General features: G+C 47.6%; 1 long non-coding RNA gene across 2 annotated transcripts; it reads right to left on the reverse strand.

The window, feature by feature from the left end:
* Positions 1-12367: 12367 nt before the first annotated feature.
* LOC138745323 (uncharacterized) lies at positions 12368-18329 on the reverse strand. Of its 2 annotated transcripts, XR_011346170.1 has the most exons (4): positions 18201-18329; positions 16885-17074; positions 16203-16283; positions 12368-12860 (listed from the first exon to the last, which is right to left on the reverse strand). It is a non-coding gene; the product is annotated as an uncharacterized lncRNA (long non-coding RNA). The 2 variants fall into 2 exon arrangements; XR_011346171.1 differs by lacking the exon at positions 16885-17074.
* Positions 18330-20678: the final 2349 nt, after the last annotated feature.

Here is a 20678-nt window from a genome sequence, read left to right on the forward strand (position 1 = left end):
ACCCAACCCACATTTCTTCTCCTATTCAAAGTACTCAGTAATACACAAAGGCAATAAAATAAAAACTCAATGCTGAAAATACTCAGCAGGTCATCTACTGGAAAAATAATTGGAGTTAAAACCTTCAGGTCGATAACCTTTCACTGGGATTCAGAAAGATGATCAAATAAACCTGATTCTCTTTGCTGAGAAAAAGAAGAGGGGAAATAATAAATTGAATATGTGGGATGAAATGGCCGAGTAGCAGAAATGGCAGTGGTGCTGGATGAGTGGAGTCGACTCGTTGATCAGCACATCTGTCTGGATGGAGGGGTAAAGGATAAACAAGACAAACATGATGTCGTCACTGTGAGGTTCAATACGACAGCTGCAGAGAATCTGAAATGAAGGAATGGTGAAAATACTTGTTTTTGGATCAATGTGACAAAATTTGACCTGATAAAAGAAAACAAAATCGTTTTGCTCTGTCAGAATTCTCTAGATCAAGGGGCACAATAAAATAGTTCAGAAGCCAACATTACGAAATTGAACAGTGAAGTTAAAGAAATCGGCAGCAAGGGATACAGCAGAGTTACATAACTCCCTGAAAATGGTAATAAATATGAAGGAAAGTTTGATAATAAATAGTCTCCCTTGCAGTTGGGGTACAATGTGTTTCTTGAGATCAGAGGAATCCTGGAGCCAGGACAAAGAGATCTTATGAAACCCAAGGATTTGATTGAGTTGTTGGGCTAGTTGGATGTGGAAGGGCTGAAGGGTCTCCTGCTCCCTCCACTGCCTCTGTTTTCTGTATTGCGATGCTGATTGGGTGCGCCTGTGTGTTTGCTCGCTCGCTGATTGGTTGCTTCAGTTGCGCAAGCCAATGGGTTGATTCGGTGTGTCCGCTATTGGATTGGACGCTGAAGTCAGGTTGGATTGATGGGCGAATTCATGGGCTGATTGGCTCTTGCTGTGAGGAGGCGGGATGTTGGCGGCGGCGTCGTCTGCTCGGAAGGAAGACAGGGTTCTAAAGACATCTTTTGTCATCTTGGCCTTTATTAATTAACATACTGAAAATAGGAGTTGGGAAGTTATGGTGAGGTTGTATAAGATGTTGGTGAGGCCACATTTGGAGTATTGTGTGCAGTTCTGGTCGCCTAGCTACAGGAAGGGTATTAGTAAGATTGAAAGAGTGCAGAGAAGATTTACTAGGAAGCTGCCAGGTCTTCAGGAGTTGAGCTATGGGAAAGGTTGAACAGGCTGGGAATTTATTCCTTGGAGTGTCGAAAAATGAGTAAGAGATTGCTTAAAGTGGAATAAGAATGGAAAAAAAGGCTGAGAAAGACTGCTGGAGACCCAATTGTGAAGGAAATATTTTGCTTGAGAAAAATTGTCATTGGTCTATTTCCTCTGGAGTTATGAAACCACGCACAGAACAAATCAATGAGATACGATTAAAAAAGTGGTTTTCAAACTTTCTTTCTACTCACATCCCACTTTAAATAATCCTTTACTAACAGAGCACTTCTGGCATAGGGATTAAGTAAAATATGAGCGGGGAAGGGGGGGTGGGGGGAGTTTGAAAATCACTTCTCTCGATGAAAAGGTTTCTCCATCTCCGTTCTAAGCAGACATCCTTTTATTCTGAGGTTGTGCCCACTGGTCCTAAACTCTCCCACTACTGGCAAAATCCTCTCTATCAAGCCCTTTCACTATTCGTAAGATTTCAATGAGGTCCTGCCTCATCCTTCTAAACTCGAGCAAGTTCAGGCCCAGAGCCATCAAATGCTTCTCAAACATTATTCCTCTCATCCCCAGGATCATTCTTGTAAACCACCTCTGGGCCATCACATCCTCTCTTAGAAATGGGGCCTAAAATTGATCATAACACTTACGAGACCAGGACAACCAGAAGGTGGTCGCGTGAGGTGAAGACAGCTGCAGGACTGCCTCAAGTCGTGTGTATTGAATGGTGTTTAAGAACTCAGCTGAGGAACTGAATGGCTGCACCAGGACCATTGAAAACTTTATCAAAACAGCTGTGGACGAGGGTGTCCCCACCAAATTGTTCAGGGGATTTTCTCAACCAGAAATCCTGGATGAACAACAATATCTGGAAACTGCTGAGAGCCAGATCACAGGCATTTGAGTTTGGAGATACAGATACACAAGGAGCCAATACGAACCATGGAAAGCCATCTCGCAGGTGGTGGAGATTCAGCATGAGAATGGAAACAACAAAGGATACCCATCAGCTGTGACAGGGGCCTAAATGTCATAAAGTGCTGCAAAAACAAATCTGGTGCAGTGGGAGGCGGCAAAGCCTCACTCCACATGAACTCAATGCCTTCTATACCTGATATGACCACTAGTACAGGGAAGAACCATCACAAATCCCCCCTCCCCCACTACATCTCTTGATGATCTGCTGCTATCAGTAACCAAAGATGACAACATGGGTTGCCATCAGGATAGTGAATCAAAGGAAAGGATCAAGCCTGGATGGAGAACCCAGCAGAGGACTGATAACCTGTGTTGACCAACTGGCCATGGATATCTTCAACATCTCACTCCGACAGGGAGTGGCACCCACCTGTTTCAAATCGGCATCAAACATACCAGTTCCAAAGAGTGGGGTAACCTGCCTAAATGATGATTAATGAGTGACACTCACATCCAGTGATGAGGTGGATTGAGGGGATGGTGTTGAAGTACATCAACTCCTGTCCAAGGGGCGACATGGATCGATTCCAATTTACCAGACCTATGGCAGATGCCATCTTCACTGGCTCTGCCAAAACCCTGAAACACCCAGAAGACAAAGGTGAATCCATCAGAATGCTCTTTATTGACTAGAGTCTGGCATTCTATACCATTCTCCCATCAAAGCTGATGAGCAAACTCCAAAGTCCTGGGACTCCATAACATACTGTGCAATTGGATCCAGAATTTCTTCATCTCCAGACCCCAATTAGTGTGGATTGGCAAGAACAACTCTTCCAAAATCTCCATTAGCTCCCAAACTCCAGAGGGTTGCATATTTCACCCCTGCTCGACTTGCTTTACATCTACAGCTGCATGGCTTGGTATGACGACATCATCTACAAATTCTCTGACGATAGCACAGTCATGAGCTGCATGAGGAATGGCAACGAGTCAGCATTCAGGAGGGAGATTGAAAGCGGGGTTCAATCATGGACCAACAACAACCTCGCACTCAATGCCACCAAAACCAAGGAGATGATTGTCGACTGTAGGAAGAAAAAAGGATGGACATTGCCTGAATTGGAATGGTTTTGGTTTTAATACACACACACACACACACACACACACACACACACACACACACACACACACACACATATTTGTGCAGAGTGGAGTTAGAGTGAAGTAAAAAGTGTTGTTATTAATCTTTACCAATGAAAATTATTGTTTGAAGATGCCATTGTCCTGTGAATTATCATGGACCATTTTGTGCAAATATTAATCATTAAAGTTACAATAGTTTATATATATTATCAAGTTATTTTGTGGGTTGGATTCAGGGTCCGCTCACAATCCTTTGAGATGCCAGAAGGCAAGCCATGTACGGAGATGAAACGTCTGCTCATTCTGCATCTGAAACCGAAAGAGGAAAACCTTCATGATGGTCCTTGAGATACTGGAGTGTTTGCTTTATTAAAAACGGAAGAATTTGTGTCGTCAGGAAAGACAGCTGATCAAATCGAGAGACCATCTGTTGATTATCTGTGTTCTTAAAATTGAAACTAAGTCAATAGAGTGCTGAGAGATGGCAGCTGTTCGAATAAGCGAGTTCTTGATTCAAGTACCTGCACAGACAGGCTGGAGTCCATTGGCTCATGATTCATACTTTTGAAGAGGTTGAATGGACTTCAAAGGCAGAAATGATGGCACGTGTCATGGGATGAGCCATTATGGAGAAACATTACAAATGAGAGGCAGAAGATGTTGTCCATGCTGTGGGGAAGAGAGGATTGAAGATACAGTCGTCAGAGAAGGTACAGTTACATTGTCTTCTCCTTTCACCAGGAGTAACAAGTGGATTTTGAAGGAGGAAGACCATTTCTAACCGTCTCTTTGAGATCAAGAGAGCAGCCTCGTTGTGACCATGGAAATGGCCACTTTTGATGAATATAGCCAAAGTAATCTTGCATTTGCAACATAACCATTTTTAAATGGTGACTTAGTTCAGCCCTTGACTGAGTTGATGAAATCTTGGTGGAAGAAAATAGCCACTCCACTGTCTCTTTGAAAGACAACAGATTCATCATGTGGAACAGATTCTGAAATCTCCCTGCAAGAGAGGAAAATAAACTCTCGCAGAGTAAGTTTCAGAGCAATGTTTCTTCATCCAAGAAATTCAGACGAGATTGAAAGAGGACCGATGACGAGGTTTTGAAATCCTTCAGTTGCTTTTGCCACAATTTAAAGAAATCGACATGGTGTGAAACGACTCAAATCCAGATACAACCCTTCACAAATTGAGCTCTTACAGCTCCATTGGGTTCAACCAGCAAAAGATGAGGGGGTAAAGCCACAGGGTTAGAGAGAGTCAGCAGGTCAAACAGACATAGAGCAAAGAGAAAGAGACATCAAACACATTGTGGGTTTGTCCCTTCATCAAGGAAAGATGAGGAAGAGAAGGTCAGAAATGGGACCATTAAATTGTGGGGGTGGAGGGCAGGAGGAAGCCAACACACACACAGAGAGGGGACTTGGGTACCTGGGGCAAACAGGCGGTTCCCTCCCCCGGCCCCTCTCCCCCGCCGGCCCCTCTCCCCCCCCTGCCCTTCTTCCCCTCCCCTCACCCTCCCCTGGCCCCGTCCCTCCCCTCCTTGACCTGCCCCGCTCCCTCCGGGCTCCCACCCCTCCCATCCCCCTCCCCTCCCCCTGCACCCACTCCTCGGCTCCACCCAAACACCCCGCCGGTACCGGCCGCTCCCGGGTGGGTCCCGGCGGGCTGCGGGTCGCCCGCTTTCCCTGGACCGCGCGGCTGAGGAAGGTCCCGGCGCTGCCGCCAACTTCTTCCCTTTAGGCACGTGGCGACGGACCCCGAGCAGACGACGCCGCCACCAACGTCCCGCCTCCTCACAGCTAGAGCCAATCAGCCCGCGAATCCGCCCATCAATCCAACCCGACTTCAGCGTCCAATCCAATAGCGGCCTCACCGAATCAACCCATTGGCTCGCGCAACTGAAGCAACCAATCAGCGAGCGAGCGTGCGAACACACAGGTGAACCCAATCAGCATCGCAAGACAGAAAACAAAGGCAGTGGAAGGAGCAGGAGACCTATCGGCCCTTCCACTTTCAACTACCCCAACAACTCAATCAAATCCTTGGGAAACACAGGATCACTTTGTCTTGGCTCCAGGATTCCTCTGATCTCAAGAAATACATTGTACCCCAACTGCAAGGGAGACTATTTATTATCAAACTTTCCTTTATATTTATTACCGCTTCCAATTTAATGGAGGACACAAGTGGTTGTGTCAGACAGCTGGACCGCCTCGGGGAACCTCATGGAGCAGGCAATCATGGTGAGAAGGTAACTCATCCCGTGGGAGGCCAGTAGTGACCCTACAATGTCATTGTAGATGTGGCTGAACCTATGTGGTGCTGGCTCGAATGTCTGGCATGGTGCCTTCACGTATGTCTGCATTTTGGTCATCTGGCAGAGTGTGCAGGCCTTGGCCCACTGACAACCTGTTTCTGGAGGCTCAGCAAGACCAACCGATTGACCACCATTTTGACAGTACTGATGGCCGGGTGCGTCAGGTTGTGCACCTCATCATAAAACTGCCATCTCCATGCTGTCGGCACGATGAGGTGGGGTTTGCCATTGGAATGTCGCAGAGGAGCGTCTACTTACCAGGGTCGATGTTAACATCCACCAGCCTGAGCCTGGACACTGCTGTCCTGCTTGCAAGGATCTCAGGGTCATCCTGCTATCCCCTGCCGAGGGCTAAGTAGTCTATTCACTGGGACAGGGCCTTGATAGATTTGATTGCGGGGATGGGGCAGTGCGTCACCCATGATATGTTGAATGTCTGTAGTGAACTCAGACTCATAGGAGAGGAGTCGCTGCTGCTTGGCCGACCACAGGTCCAACACTTTATGGAAGGCAAAAGTTAATGGCTTCTGGTCCATGAAGACACTGAATTGTCTACCTTCCAAAAATACCTTAAGTGCCTGACTGCCAAATACAGCACCAATTGCTCTCAGTCAAAGACGCTGTATTTGAGTTCAGTAGGCCAGAGGTATCTGCTAAAGAAGGACAGAGGCTGCCATTCCCCTTTGATGAATTGCTCCAGTGCACCCCCTACTGCTGTGCTGGAAGCATCTACTGAGAGAGTGGTGGGTGTCTCTGGCCTGGCGTGTACCACAATAGTTGTGTTGGCCAGTGCGTCCTTGGCCTTCTGGAATGCCTCCAAATCCTCATTCTCCCAGGTAATGTCTTTACCTTTCTCCGCATGATGTGGGCCACGGGGGGCGTGGCAAGATGGCGTAAGGATCAGACGTGCCTTCCAGTTCTCTCCTGACTCTATCTTAATATTTTGTCTAGAAATGCCCGTTAAAATTCTTTAAAAGTTTAGATAACTTCAGTGTTGTTAATTTAACTTCTGATGGTACAATTGGTGAAAAAGAGCAAAAAAAACGACAACAGCTCATCAGAAAACTACATTTTCCAAAAGTTCAAGTTTTGGAGCCTACCTGTAGAAAAGACACCGGGACTCAGCGTGAAATGGATCCGAGGAGAGAGGTACAGTGTTCGGATGCAGAGCTCTATGTTACATCGGTAGAGACCCCTAAAGAGGGCGCCAAACAGACTTTAGAACAAAGTTACTCAGGTTTGCACATGCGTAGTAGCATCTGACGGCAATGTTATGAATGAACCGCTTGTAGTATCATCAGCTGAAGTATTACCAGCTGAAACACCGGCTGGGGAAAGGCATCTGTCAACTGTAGCGGTGGCGCTGCAAACTGCACCTTTTGAGATAAAAAGAACCTATGCAACTTGATGTACTGGGAGAAATTAATACATTCTGGACTGGGGAAAACCCCGGCCAGCGTCCTCCAGTCATTGCTGGAGAGGCTGTGGCTGGGGTTTCCACATGCAGCTATACTACAAGGAAGGCAACCAGAATGAAGGACGCAACATAAGAACCTTTGGTTATGCAGAAGAAGCAGGGATCTATTGAGCCAGAATCTCTTCCAATTGAAAAGATTCTTGTGAATCTTGAATCTAAATGATCTTATACAACGCAGGGATTATCCAAGATTATGACTGAACTTGGTACTAGGTTTAATACTCTGGTGAAAATACATTCTCAACAGATGGATGAGTTTGGAGCTTTTAAGCTTGAAGTGAGAGATAAATTTAATTCGTGTGAAGAAGATAGAGACGAAATACGAGATCATGTTTCAGATGTGACCAAAATGGTCAAAGACTTACAAACTCAAAATAAAAATTTGGTGAAAAAGATTGATTATTTGGAAAACCAATCCAGACGGAACAATATAAAGATTATTGGTTTGCCGGAAGGAATGGAGGGACCAGACCCAAGAAAATTTTTTACTGAATGGATTCCGCAGGTGCTGGGTCAAGAACATTTCCTGGAAGGTATAATACTGGAACATGCTCACAGAGCCTTGCGTAGAAGACCTATTTCAGGTCAAAGTCCAAGACCTGTTTTGGTTCGTTGCTTGAATTATTACGACAGAGAAATAATTTTACGAGTGGCTATTAGAAATGCACAACAGAGAAAATCACCCTTGATGATTCAAAATAATCGAGTTTTCTTCAATGCGGATTTGAGTCAAGAAGTTATGTTCCAATGACGGGAATTCAATCCTGCTAAAGTGTTGTTGTGGAAGAAAGGTTATAAGGCAACCTTTAGATATCCAGCTGTTTTGAAGGTTTTTCAAGATGGTTGCCAACCAAAGTTCTTTGATTCTCCAAAGGAAGCTATAGCATTTGCTCAAGAGCTGCCAATTACTCGGTTTCAACAGAGACGTAGTCCGCCGCGAACTCTAAGGAGACAAGAGATGGAAGAAAAGAGCCGTGCTCCAAGAAGGAATGGTTGTAATGGTGACTCGGCAGTTGGAGCTGATTAAAAGAAGAGTTGTTCTTTTTTTTAATGTTTTTTTTTAAAAAAGGGATATTAAATAATGATGATGTTAGTTTAAGATGAGAATTGGGGGAGAGAACTGGATGGGCACTATTTCCTGAAAGTCATCTGCTACGTGTGAGTTATCTCACACCCATTTTTTTTTGGAGTTACCGCATTGCGCGGTTTAGACGGCAGGGGGTATTTTTAACCTCCTACCTGTTTTTTTTTCCTTTTTTTGTATTATTAGATTAAAGAGTTAAGGGTTTTCTTTTGTGTTTAAAAAAAAAAGCATAAGAAAGTATTTGATTGTTTAAAAAACTAAAAATTCATGTGGTTTTTTTTGTAAAGTTTATTCAGTAGATAAGGAATATTTGAAATTTAAATGTGAATGGGATGGATAAGTTTTTTTAAATATTTTTTCTTTTAACTTTAAGGTGAAAGGAGTGGTAATTCTGGTGTATATTATTTTGCTATTTTAGTTATAGAACGAAGGGAATAATGGTGAAAGTTATAAATTGAATTGTACAATTCTTAATGAGGCTTGAATTTTGTTTGTGGTTTATGCTCCATTTGTTGAAGATATAGATTTCATTGTAGATGTGTTTTTATTATTTGGATATCTGAATTTTAACGTAATGATTGGGGATATTTAAATGTGGTATTGGAGCTTTTATTGGATAATTATTCAAGGTTAAAATGGAAAAATGGTGGAAGAGTACCAAATTTGAATTGTACAATGTTTAATGAGGTTGGAATTTTGTTTTAAGATGGCGGTTTATGTGACTAATATGATGATAGATGTGAAGTTAGTTGATATTTGGTGAAGGTTTATCTCTATAGAGAAAGTATTTTTTTCATCTTTTATTTCTCATGCTACAATTTTTTTTAAAGAATTGATTATTGTTTAAGAATTTTTGATAGACAATGTTACTAATTTTACTAAATGTTTATATTAAGTTTGAGTTAATTATATGTTTCATCTTAACTCTGTTAAATATAAGCATTTAAGTTTGATTTAAATATGTTTTTTAAGTCTGATATCTTAGTATTAATTACTTTTCTTTTTGTTAGTATTTTAATCGGTTATGTTTTTGTTTTTTTTTGTAAGTGGGTTTTTTTCTCACATATATTATTAGCTTTATTAATTTTTCACTCTTTATTTTGGGGGGAAGGGGGGGTTGGACTAATTTGAGTTGGGTTATTAATGTGTAATAATTATTGGGGAGGGTATAGTTTATTTAGATTACTGATACTGTATTGTAATTTTATTATTTTGTTCATAATTTTTTTTAATGTAATTCTATATGTTATTCATGTTATAAAATCTTAAATCAAGTTTAAAAATAAAAAAATAATGTCGGCCACTACCGGTATGAATCGGTGATAAAAATTAATCGTACCAGTGAATTCTTGCAGCCCCTTCATTATGTGGGGTTTGAGGAAGCACTTAACAAACTCTACCTTTTCAAGCAGGGTTTAGTTCCGTGCCTGTTGATTTGACCCCCAAGGAAGGCGAACGTTTCCAACCTGAACTAGCACTTAGCAAGGTTTATATAGTAAGTCCAAATTCCCGCAGGCAGGCGCACAGTCACATTAGATGGTCTCTGTTTAGCTTCATTGCCACCACTTTGACATCTTGTGGTTACTGCCACCCTCTGCTGTTGGAGAATATCCTCCTTGGTCTCAGCCCCTCAATGTAACTAAGAACCCCTAAAATGCCCCTAATGTTTTGGCCTTCATCACTACTCCTGGCAAGGCATTCCTGACACCCACAACTCTGGGTAAAAGAAAATACCCCTGATATCTCCCCTAAATCTTCCTCCCTTTGCTTTGGACAGATGTCTTCTAGTGTTTGCTACTCCCATCTGGGTTTCAGGCAAACTGAAGGGCATCTTTCACCGAGTTTCTGGTTTTCCAGCAGTTCTGGATGTCTATCTCTGGATGCTCTGCTCCGTGGACCACCCCGCAGTATCCCATCTAGTCCTAGAGTCTCTGTGTCAGACATTCTCTGCTGACCACTGCCTGATGGCTTTGTGGTCAAATGTGTTTGTCTATGAAACCATTCCCAGGAAGGTGAAGGGGCAAAGTCCTGCTGACTGGAACATTGTGCAGCACCAGGGCCAGGCCAATCTTTCGCAACACCTGAGCCAGGTAGAACCTCAGCACAGAGCAGCATTTGGTGCCCTTGCACTTTGGTTGCAAGCACAGCCACACACAATTATGGCCATGCTGGTTACACCCTTGTCCCCATTGATTGACGACGTACACGGTCCTTCTCCAGACTCTATCCAGTTTGGACACCCACATAAATAGGAAATTTGTTTTGGGAATTGACAGGGTGGTGTGTGGGGATGGGCCAAACCTGGCCCACGTGCAACAGGACCGAAAGCTCCTTGCACATTGCACCTGATAATCAGGTTTTACCCGAATGACAGAGATGGGCATCTCTGTGGTTCTCCCTGTCTCCTGGACCTAGGGGTCTTTGTACTGCTCCCCATCTCCTTAAGTTGGTGCTTTGTTCTCCACCACCCCCACAAGAAATACAAGACCCCTGGATGGAGGGCAGAGGCGCAGAGAGATCAGTGAGAACACGGGTAGTTTCAACAGGGTGGGGTCCATCCAGGCGCCAGATAACAGGAGGAACCAAGTGGGAAGGAGGATGCAGGGCATTCGATAGCAGGACATTGCGAGAGAGTGGATTCCTCGAACTCTTGAGGGGAGAAGGCGCTGGTCGATCCATCGGTTTAGGTGGGGCAGGGTATAGACATGGCAGCTGACTGGAATTGTCAGCGGGTTACTGAGACCTGGGAAAGGAGGGGAAGGAGGGTGCAGTAGTGTTCTGAGAGTGCTGAGGGAGAGGCAACATGGGTGCCACCTCAAGGCAACGGTCCCCTGATTGTTTGCAGGGATGGGCTCTGTAAATAGACTCATAGATATCCAGCACGGAGCATCTTTGTCCCCCTGCCATCAGGAAGGAGATAAGGAGGAATAAAAGCAGAGCAGCCAGGGAGGGAAATAGCTTCTTCCCACAGGCTGTGCGATTGACAAGGCAACATGAACTGGATGGCAGCTAAGAATGAAAAGAGTGAGAGGAATATGGACTGATTACAACAGCTCAGCTAGCAGGGGAGAGGGGCTGAAGGGACTGTTTCTGTTTTGTCTATCTGGACCAGCCTTTTGAGTTCAAGCTTTAAAAAACGCAATCATTTTTAAATTTAATATCAACGGTACAGAATGAATCAAGAGACAAGATGTCTGTCCAGCAGCAAGCGTCAAAGGCACTTCCTGAAACGGAGGCTCTGAAACCACAGGGAGGTTCTGGACGGAAAGAGGCCCAGCTTCTTCTGGAAGGAGGAGAGGAGAGGCACGGGAAATGCGGGGGAAGGGAAGGGGAGGGGAGGGGCTAGGGATGCCGTCCACCATTCACCTCCCCTTTCCTCTACCCCGTTCCCCTCCCCTTACCACTGCCTGTTCCCCTCCCACATCCCCTCCCCCTTCCCTTCCCCAGTTCCCGTCCCCCGCTCGCCTCCCCCATTCCCCTCCCCCTTCCCTTCCTCCTACTCCTAACCCTAACCCCTAACAAAATCCTAAAACTAACCTTAACACTACCGATACCCCCTACCACCACTCCACGTCCCCTAACTCTACCCCCACCCCGTCCACTAACCCTAACTTTATCCCTACGCCTATGCCGCCCCCTAACCCCAACCCTAATGCTACCCACAATCCCCTAACCCCAAACCTCACTCCTCCTCTACCCCCCTGCTCCTACCCCCTTCCCATATACCTAACACAAGCCCACTTCCCCGAACTATAAACCTAACCATAAACCAAGATATAGCCCTACCCCATGTCTCCTAACACTAACCCTAATGCTACCTCTACAATGCTCCTAACCCTAACCCTAACTCTACCCAACTTCCCCAACCCAAAACTAAACCCTACCCCTATCCCTTACAACCTACCCCATTTCCCTAACCCTACCTCCTACCCCTTCCCCATACCCGCACCCCCTACAACTACCCCCTTCCCCTAACCCTACCTCCTACCCCTTCCCCATACCCACACCCACTACAACTAGCCCCTACCCTATCCCTTACAACCTACCCACTTCCCCTAACCCTACCTCCTACCCCTTCCCCATATCTGCACCCCCTACCACTATCCCTACCCTATCCCTTACAACCTACCCACTTCCCCTAACCCTACCTCCTACCCCTTCCCCATCCCCGCAACCCCTACCACTACCCCCTACCCTACCCCTTACCACAACCCCTACCCTTACCCCCTTCCACTACCCCCTTTCTCCTACCCCCTTCCCCTCCCCCTCCTTCCCCTAGGTTAGGGGTAGGAAGGGGTAAGGGAAGGGGGAGGGGAAGGGGAGGAGGAGAAGGGGAGGGGAAGGGGGAGGGTTAGGGTAGGGGAAGGGGGAGGGGAAGGGGAGGGGGTAAGGGGAAGGGAAGGGGAGAGGGGAAGGGGGAGGTGAAGGGTGGAGGGCTGGGGTTAGGGCATAGGTGTGAGGGCAGGAGAAGGGGAAGGTGAGCGGGAGGGGGTTGGGATGGAGGAGGGGTAGAGGAGAAGAGGGGAAGTGGGTGAAGGGACATGGAAGAGGCAGGGAATGGGGTTGGCAGGGCCAGAGGGAGAAGAAGGGGAGGGGTTCAGGCCATGATGATGTTGTCCGTCCTCTGTTCAACTGGGATGCGAGGTTCTTCTGGACTTGTGTCTTGTCTCTGAGATCACTCCTTCTCCTGGGAAGAGAAATATGACTGATAGAGATACTGTCTCTGAGGCCTGATCACAATGACTTTGGAGGGTCCCAACTCTTCCCCCATCATCCCCCCTACCCCTGAACACTGGAGCCTTTCCCCTTCCTCTGCTTTACCTGAGGAAGTCTGTTTTTGTGAAAACCACAGTCTCTCTCTGCAGAGCTCAGAGCAACGTGTCTCCATCAGGCAACACCCTGGTTCTCCACGATATGGCAGCAAGATGCTAGACAAATCATGGATGGATCGGTCGAGACCGTTCAGCTGATCCATCTGAACCTACCCCACAACAATGTTACCCTCCGCTCCCTCACACCAGTACCCTCCATTTTTCTTTAATTCCTGTCCATATTGAAATCCTTTTCATGCCTTTTTTGGACCAGCCTCCGCTACTACCCCAGCAATGCATTCCAGCCACCCACTACATTCTGTGTGAATAAAATGTACCCCTCACGTCTTGCCTAAAGTTCCCTCAGCTCACCTTATTTAGACGTGTTCTGGTATTCTCGCCCTAGGAATGCACACAATATTCCAAGTGTGGTCTGACTAGAATTTTATACATCTGCAATGTTACTTCTCAGTTCTTGAACTCAATACCCTGACTCCTGAAGGCCAGCACACAATACACCATCTTAAACTCCCTCTCAATTTGCACAGCAACCTTGAGTGATTTATGGAGCAGGATCGAAATATTTCTCTGTCCTGCACACTGTTCATTATCCTGCCATTAACCAAGTGCTCTGCCCACAAATTCTTGTAATCCATATTCAATAAAGATATTGGTCTATAAGAAGCTAATTTTAATGGGTCTCTAACCTTCTTTGGAATAACTGTTATTCGTGCCCTTGAAAATGGCTCTGGAAATAAACCTGGACCAGTTGCTTATTTAAGTACATCTGTATTTACAGGATTGAACTCCATCTGTCATTTCTCTGCAAACTGGATGACCTATGACAACCTTCTGCACTGTCTACAACATCTCTACCTCTGTGTCATCCACTGACGTACCCACCCTTCCACTCCCATCATCATTAATAAAAATCACAAAGAGCAGGGGTCCCAGAGCAGATCCCTTTGGAGATCCACTAGTCATTAATCCATCTACTACTACCGACTGTTTTCTGCAGACAAGCCAATTCTGAATCCACACAGCCAAGGCGCCATGGATCCCATGCCTCCGGACATTCTGAATGAGGCCACTGTGGGGACCTTGTTAAGCATCTTACTAAAATCCTCGTGCAGCACATACAGTCCTTGACCTTCATCTATTTCCTTTGACACCTCCTCGAAAAACTCAATTTGACTCGTGAAGCAGGACCTGGTCCTCACTAAACTATCCATGAGTTTCCCCAGCATGTTTGGGCATTGCCCTCGGCCCCAGCATCTGCAGACTTCCTTACCAGTGCCTCCGTTACCCCTTCCCAGAGCTTCCACATCCATTACAACATCAAGCATTGCTGCCCAGTACAGGCCCTTTGGCCCATAAAGGCTATACTGACCTTTGTCAATGTTCTCCATACCTTTACCTATACCACACCCATAGGAACATAGGAAGTGGGAACAGGAGTAGGACAAAAATGGCCCATCGAGCCTGCTCCACCATTCAATACGATCATGGCTGATCTAATTTATGACCTAACTCCACCTACCTGCCTTCTCGCCATATCCCCAAATTCCTCTATCATGTAAAAATTCTGTTCCCTTACATCCACATGCCCATCTCAGAGACTTTTAAATGTACCTATTCTACCAGCCACTACCACTTTCTCCGGTGACGCATTCAAACCACTCACAACTCTCTGCATAAAAAAAAAATCTCCCCTCACCTGAAGCGGATGCTCTCTGGGATTTGCACCTGATACTTTCGGAAAATTTGCTGGCTGTTCATTCCATCTAAGCCCCCCACAATCTTATTTAGAATAAGTTATTAAGCTGTGGAAGGGGCAATTTGGGAGAGGGAGGAGGGGAGAGAACTGGTGTGGGAGGGGTGAGAGCTGGTGCGGAGGGGACAAGGCCGTGTTGGGGAGAGGGATCAGGACCGCGTTGAGGTGGTGAACGGGCAGACACTACCTGCCGAAATAAAGGAGCAATAAGAAGGCTATCTCGGGATCTGCCAGCATCTTCTGGGGCTTGATGTCTTAATGGCAAACCCCCTGAGGATGGATGTAGGCCAGGCTCTGCTACAGCTGGTACATGAACATCTGGCAACACAACGATATAACATGACCCACTCTGCCTCCACACTGGCCGGGTCTGGATCCTAAGGGTAAGGGGAGGTGGGTGAAGGGCCCCTCCCTGCCAATCAACATCCATCCTCATCATCCTCTCCACCCCTCTCCCCTCACTACGCTTTCTTTCCTCACCAATACCCATTGAGACCCTCATGCACCCTTCATCGATATCCAGTCCCCAGTGAGACTCAGCCAGTAAACTCCTTCATATCCTCCAACCCCACCATCCAAGCTTGCCCCAGTGGACAACTTGACCACCCAGACCCACAACCACCTTGATGTAGATCATGGGAATGGGCTGCTTGGCCTTGTTGAAGTGCTGGGCCATGCAGTGAACCGTCTCAGGAACATAGTCCAGACCCAGATTCAAATAAACCTCCTCTTTCTCTTGGACACAATACAAACATGTCAGCTGGATTTACCCTCCAACACCCAGCGCCTCTCCCAACAGGAGTGCCAGCCCCTCCTGCTCTCTGTAGGCCTGATGCCCCCAGTGCTCAACATAACGTGGCATGAATCCAAGGGCTCAGCGAGCAGAGCGTCAACAGGCCGTAGTGGACCCGTCCGCTGCCCCATCATTCGGCTTCTGGTGAGACTGCAGAAAATGGGCAGCTCTGACCGCCCTCCCTCGTGAAGCAAGGATTCGCCGGGAGAGAAAAACCATTGACGTTTCGAGATGAGAAATGTTTGCAGCCGGGTGTTGGCTGGGGTCGAACATGTGGAGGCTGAGTTGTTGGGAAAATTCAGAGCAGGCGTTGATTTGGAAGGGCACCAAAAGGTTCTGGGGAAGTGAGTTATGGGGGAAAATACATTCGTGAAATGATTTGTGGAAACAGACTGGAGGGGCTAAGTGGCCGAATTTGGCGACCTTGTCTTGTGGTCTTGGCTGCTGCTGTCTGGAGTTGAAATGGCAAGAGGTCATGAGTTAATGGGTGAGGAGCAGGGCAGCCAGCGTCAAAGAGTCGGCACTGGTCAGAGGGGCAGGATGGAGGCAACAGAGAGGCTGCAGCAAGACAGATCGATTGAAGGAATGGGGAAGGTAGCAGCAAATGATATGCATCAGAGTGGGGGTGGGGTGGGTGCAGGTGGATCTTACCTTGACTACAGTGGAGTAGAAGTTGAGAAGAGGGACGATGATGGTGTGATCCAACTTTCGCACGATATGCAGTTTGCGGTTCTATGGCGAGAGAGGAACATCAGCAAGGCTGGGCGATGGGTCGGGGCCCTGAGGGGCGACTTGTCCAAGTTGAGGGGGGAGGCGGGGAGGAGATTCGTCAAGAGGTCAGAGGTGGGGAACTCCTAGGGAGGCCGAAGTGGGGGACTTTTCGAGAGTCAGTGGGGGGGACTTTTCGTGTCGCTGGAGTGGGGACTCGTCAGGGGGTTCAATGAAGTATCATTTCAGTTTTTATGATTGTTTTCCCAGCTTCTACTAAACAATGAATTTGCAGAAAATCTCTGATATTTGCCAGGTGTGTGTGTGTGTGTGTGTGTGTGTGCGTGTGTGTGGGGGGGGGGGGGTGGGGGGTTGTGTGTGGGGATGGGGGGACTGTTGTTGGTTTGTGTGACTTTATCTGTTTCCAAACCCCATGGCTGCCTTGGTCTCTGTCAGATGCTCCTCTTTCCACCCACCCTTCAAAAATGTGTTTGGGGTGTTGTTTGTCAATTGGGTGTAATTGTGTGAAACGGGCTCATGTGTCGCAAGGGCCTGTGAACGTGATGTAGGCCTAAAGTTAAATATCAGGGTGTTCAATTTCCACACAACTGCTCCTCCCCCTCACCTTGAATCTCTTATCCTGCAAGATCTTCTTGATGGCAATCAGCTCTCCGGAGTCCACCAGCCTTGCCTGGTACACCACACCGAAAGATCCATTGTCGATGATTTTAACATCTGTGCAGGACACCACCTTGGGGACGTTGGGTCCATGACCCGGTGTGGCCACCTCTGTTGTGACCTTATTGCCATGTCCTCTGGGGCAGAAGCAGCAGCATTTACACACCCAGAGGGTACACAACAGGTCATTTATCCCAACCCAGCCTTGCTGTACAAGTTAGTCTCTACCCCTCCCTCTAACTCCCTTCTAAGGGTCACCTAAATGTCAGAATTGATCCTCTGGTGGTTCGTTCCAGCCTCTAAGTAGAAATATTGCCATCCCAGGTCCCTCTTTGATCACTCTCCTCAGACTGAGGCCAGTTCCGCAGACGTTCACTTTGTCTACAACCCTCCCTCCATGAGAGGATCGGGACATCCTTGACCTTCAGCACATCCCGGGGAGATGAACCACTCTGAACCCCACCACGTGTTTAGCAGAAGCCCTCCACATTCCCAGAAGCTCAGCAACACCGTGATCTTCCATGATGCAAGCGAGATCTCATCGCCTGAGGGAGCAGGTGGTGCGGAGAGAGCCTCACTCTTCACCGGTCAACTCTGCTAGGTCCGCCGCAGCAGAAACACTTTCTAGCACCTTGATCCAGGTCCACTGGGGGAAAGAATCCTATCCCGGTTGGGGGGGTGTGGGGGTGTATGCAAGGGTGGAAGGGATCTTGTAACCCGGGGGGGGGGGGGGGGGCGCGGGTAGAGGTGCGGTCCTGTCTCTCAGTGGACAGATCCCATTCCAGGTGGAGGGGGAGCTCTGTCCCATTTCTGTTGAAAGGTCTACCTTCCATCCCCCTCGCAACTTTTATTCTCAGACACCTCACACTCTCCCCTTCCCCGATTCCTCTACCACACTCTCATCCCCCACCCAACACCTCCCCCATGGTTTCCCCAGTGCCTTCCATCCCCTCGCACCCCATCCCCCCAGCTCAACCCTATGTCCCCTACCTCTGATCCAATCTCCCTTGACATTAGCCTGTGGTGCAACCCCGTTCCTTCGTTCTCCCCTCCACTCCTACAGACCCCATCCCTGTATCCCCTCACATGCCATTGTTCTCCCCTCCCCAGTCCCCTCCAGCTGCCTCATAAAGTGCCCTGCACTCAGGATGGGGAGAGGGGATTAAATGCAGCCTCCATTCTCTCCGCCCACTCTGGGTGAAGATTGGTGCCAGAGGAGGCTCTGTCCCAGTAGGGGAGCCTGTAACAGGCTCTTTATCTCACCCATGGGCGCAGGGTGCTTCCAAACACAACCCTGTTGATCAGAGGGTCTCTGAGATGAGACAGTGTCCTACTCCGACATGCAGGCCAGAATCCCCTTCCAGGAGAGTCATCTTTCTCATGTTGCTGTGCCATGGCACGACTCAGCTATGGCTGCCCCATGCAGTGACATCATCACCCCCTCTGTGTCATCATCTCCCCCCTCTGTGACACCTCCCCTCTCTGTGACACCACTAGTGTAATGGGCAGGGACATCCAACCATTTAAATCCTCCTCAATTTCCCCAAGCAAGGGGAGAATAATTCATCTGGTCTAAATTACTCGTTGTTATCTATTCTAACTCCTAGATATTTGATTCCATTTTGCCTCCACATTTGTTGACTATTTTCTTGACATTGGCTCTAATCCCCCTTCCTAAGTGACATGATTTTGCACATATCCCAAAAGAACTTATACCCAGAGATCTCCCCATAGTCCTCCAGGGTGGAGCACAACTTGGGCAATGAGTGTGTCAGGTCTGTCAGATTTATCAGAACAACTTCTGCAAATAAATTGATTTCATGCTCTTCCTGGCCTATACTGAAACCTTTAATGTCTGGATCCTGGCAAATGGCCGCGGCTAATCGCTCCATGGCCAGTACAAACTCACTCACTGGGGGTGTGGGGGAGGGGGTGTCTCACCTTGATTGGCAGGCCTGTTGACTACCTCTGTCCCTCTCATCTCGACATCAGTGGCTCAGGTTGGGGGTGTCTGCGCTGCCTCCTGCAGTGCACAGCAGCACTGCTGGACCACCTTTATCTCCTTATTTTCCTGGGCCCTCTCTAAATCTTTCCTTTCTATGATCTCACATTGGTTTCTCAGGAGAAATACTGGCAGCCAAAAGGCACCCTCTGGTTCCCCTTAGATTTTGGGAACCCCGACTTCTTGAAGTGGGACAACACGTGGTGACCTATTTTCTAAAGATGTGGATCCAGGAGCTTGGACCAATCTACCAGTTTGCCGTGGTCCGCCAGCATGCTTGCCAAGCTCCCCAACCCTGCACTCTCGTCAGTAGACACGCAGATCTTGTTCTCCCTGCCTGCACTTGATTTCCTGCCCCGATCCAAAGCATCTCCACTGCAGCTGTGTTCAGTCGGAGCTCGAAGGACCCTGCTCACTGCACCAATTATTATGTGTGTGAAACTGATTCAAGGAGTCCCAAGGGTGACGAATTTGAACACAGTTGTCTTTTATTGACACATGTAGTGCAGTCGCATGAGGAGTTAAAGACACACACAGAGAGAAACTCGCCAGGTTAATCGATACACTTGCAACCACTCGTGGATAGAAGACTTGACAATCAACTTGTCACATCTTTCTCTCTCTTTGGCTTGGCTTCACAGACGAAGATTTATGGAGGGGTAAATGTCCATGTCAGCTGCAGGCTCGTTTGTGGCTGACAAGTCCGATGCGGGACAGGCAGACACGGTTGCAGTGGTTGCAGGGGAAAATTGGTTGGTTGGGGTTGGGTGTTGGGTTTTTCCTCCTTTGTCTTTTGTCAGTGAGGTGGGCTCTGGTCTTCTTCAAAGGAGGTTGCTGCCCGCCGAACTGTGAGGCACCAAGATGCACGGTTTGAGGCGATATCAGCCCACTGGCGGTGGTCAATATGGCAGGCACCAAGAGATTTCTTTAGGCAGTCCTTGTACCTCTTCTTTGGTGCACCTCTGTAACGGTGGCCAGTGGAGAGCTCACCATATAACATGATCTTGGGAAGGCGATGGTCCTCCATTCTGGAGACGTGACCTACCCAGCGCAGTTGGATCTTCAGCAGAATGGATTCGATGCTGTCGGCCTCTGCCATCTCGAGTACTTCGATGTTAAGGATGAAGTCACTCCAATGAATGTTGAGGATGGAGCGGAGACAACACTGGTGAAAGCGTCCTAGGAGCCGTAGGTGATGCCGGTAGAGGACCCATGATTCAGAGCCGAACAGGAGTGTGGGTATGACAACGGCTCTCTATACGCTAATCTTTGTGAGGTTTTTCAGTTTGTTGTTTTTCCAGACTCTTTTGTGTAGTCTTCCAAAGGTGTTATTTGCCTTGGCGAGTCTGTTGTCTATCTCGTTGTCGATCCTTGCATCCGATGAAATGGTGCAGCCAAGATAGGTAAACTGGTTGACCGTTTTGAGTTTTGTGTGCCCGATGGAGATGTGGTAGTCATGGTGGGGAGCTGGCTGATGGAGGACCTCAGTTTTCTTCAGGCTGACTTCCAGGCCAAACATTTTGGCAGTTTCCGCAAAACAGGACATCAAGCGCTGAAGAGCTGGCTCTGAATGGGCAACTAAAGCGGCATCATTCCTCAACATGGTTATCCAACTGCACGAAAACCAACAAGGTCGGGTCAGATACAGCAATGAGCACTCTGAACACTTCTCCGTTAACAATGGCGTGAAGCAAGGCTGCGTTCTCGCACTAACCCTCTTTTCAATCTTCTTCAGCATG

This window comes from Narcine bancroftii, chromosome 11 (genome assembly GCF_036971445.1).
Source record: "Narcine bancroftii isolate sNarBan1 chromosome 11, sNarBan1.hap1, whole genome shotgun sequence".
In the NCBI taxonomy this organism is placed as follows: domain Eukaryota; kingdom Metazoa; phylum Chordata; class Chondrichthyes; order Torpediniformes; family Narcinidae; genus Narcine; species Narcine bancroftii.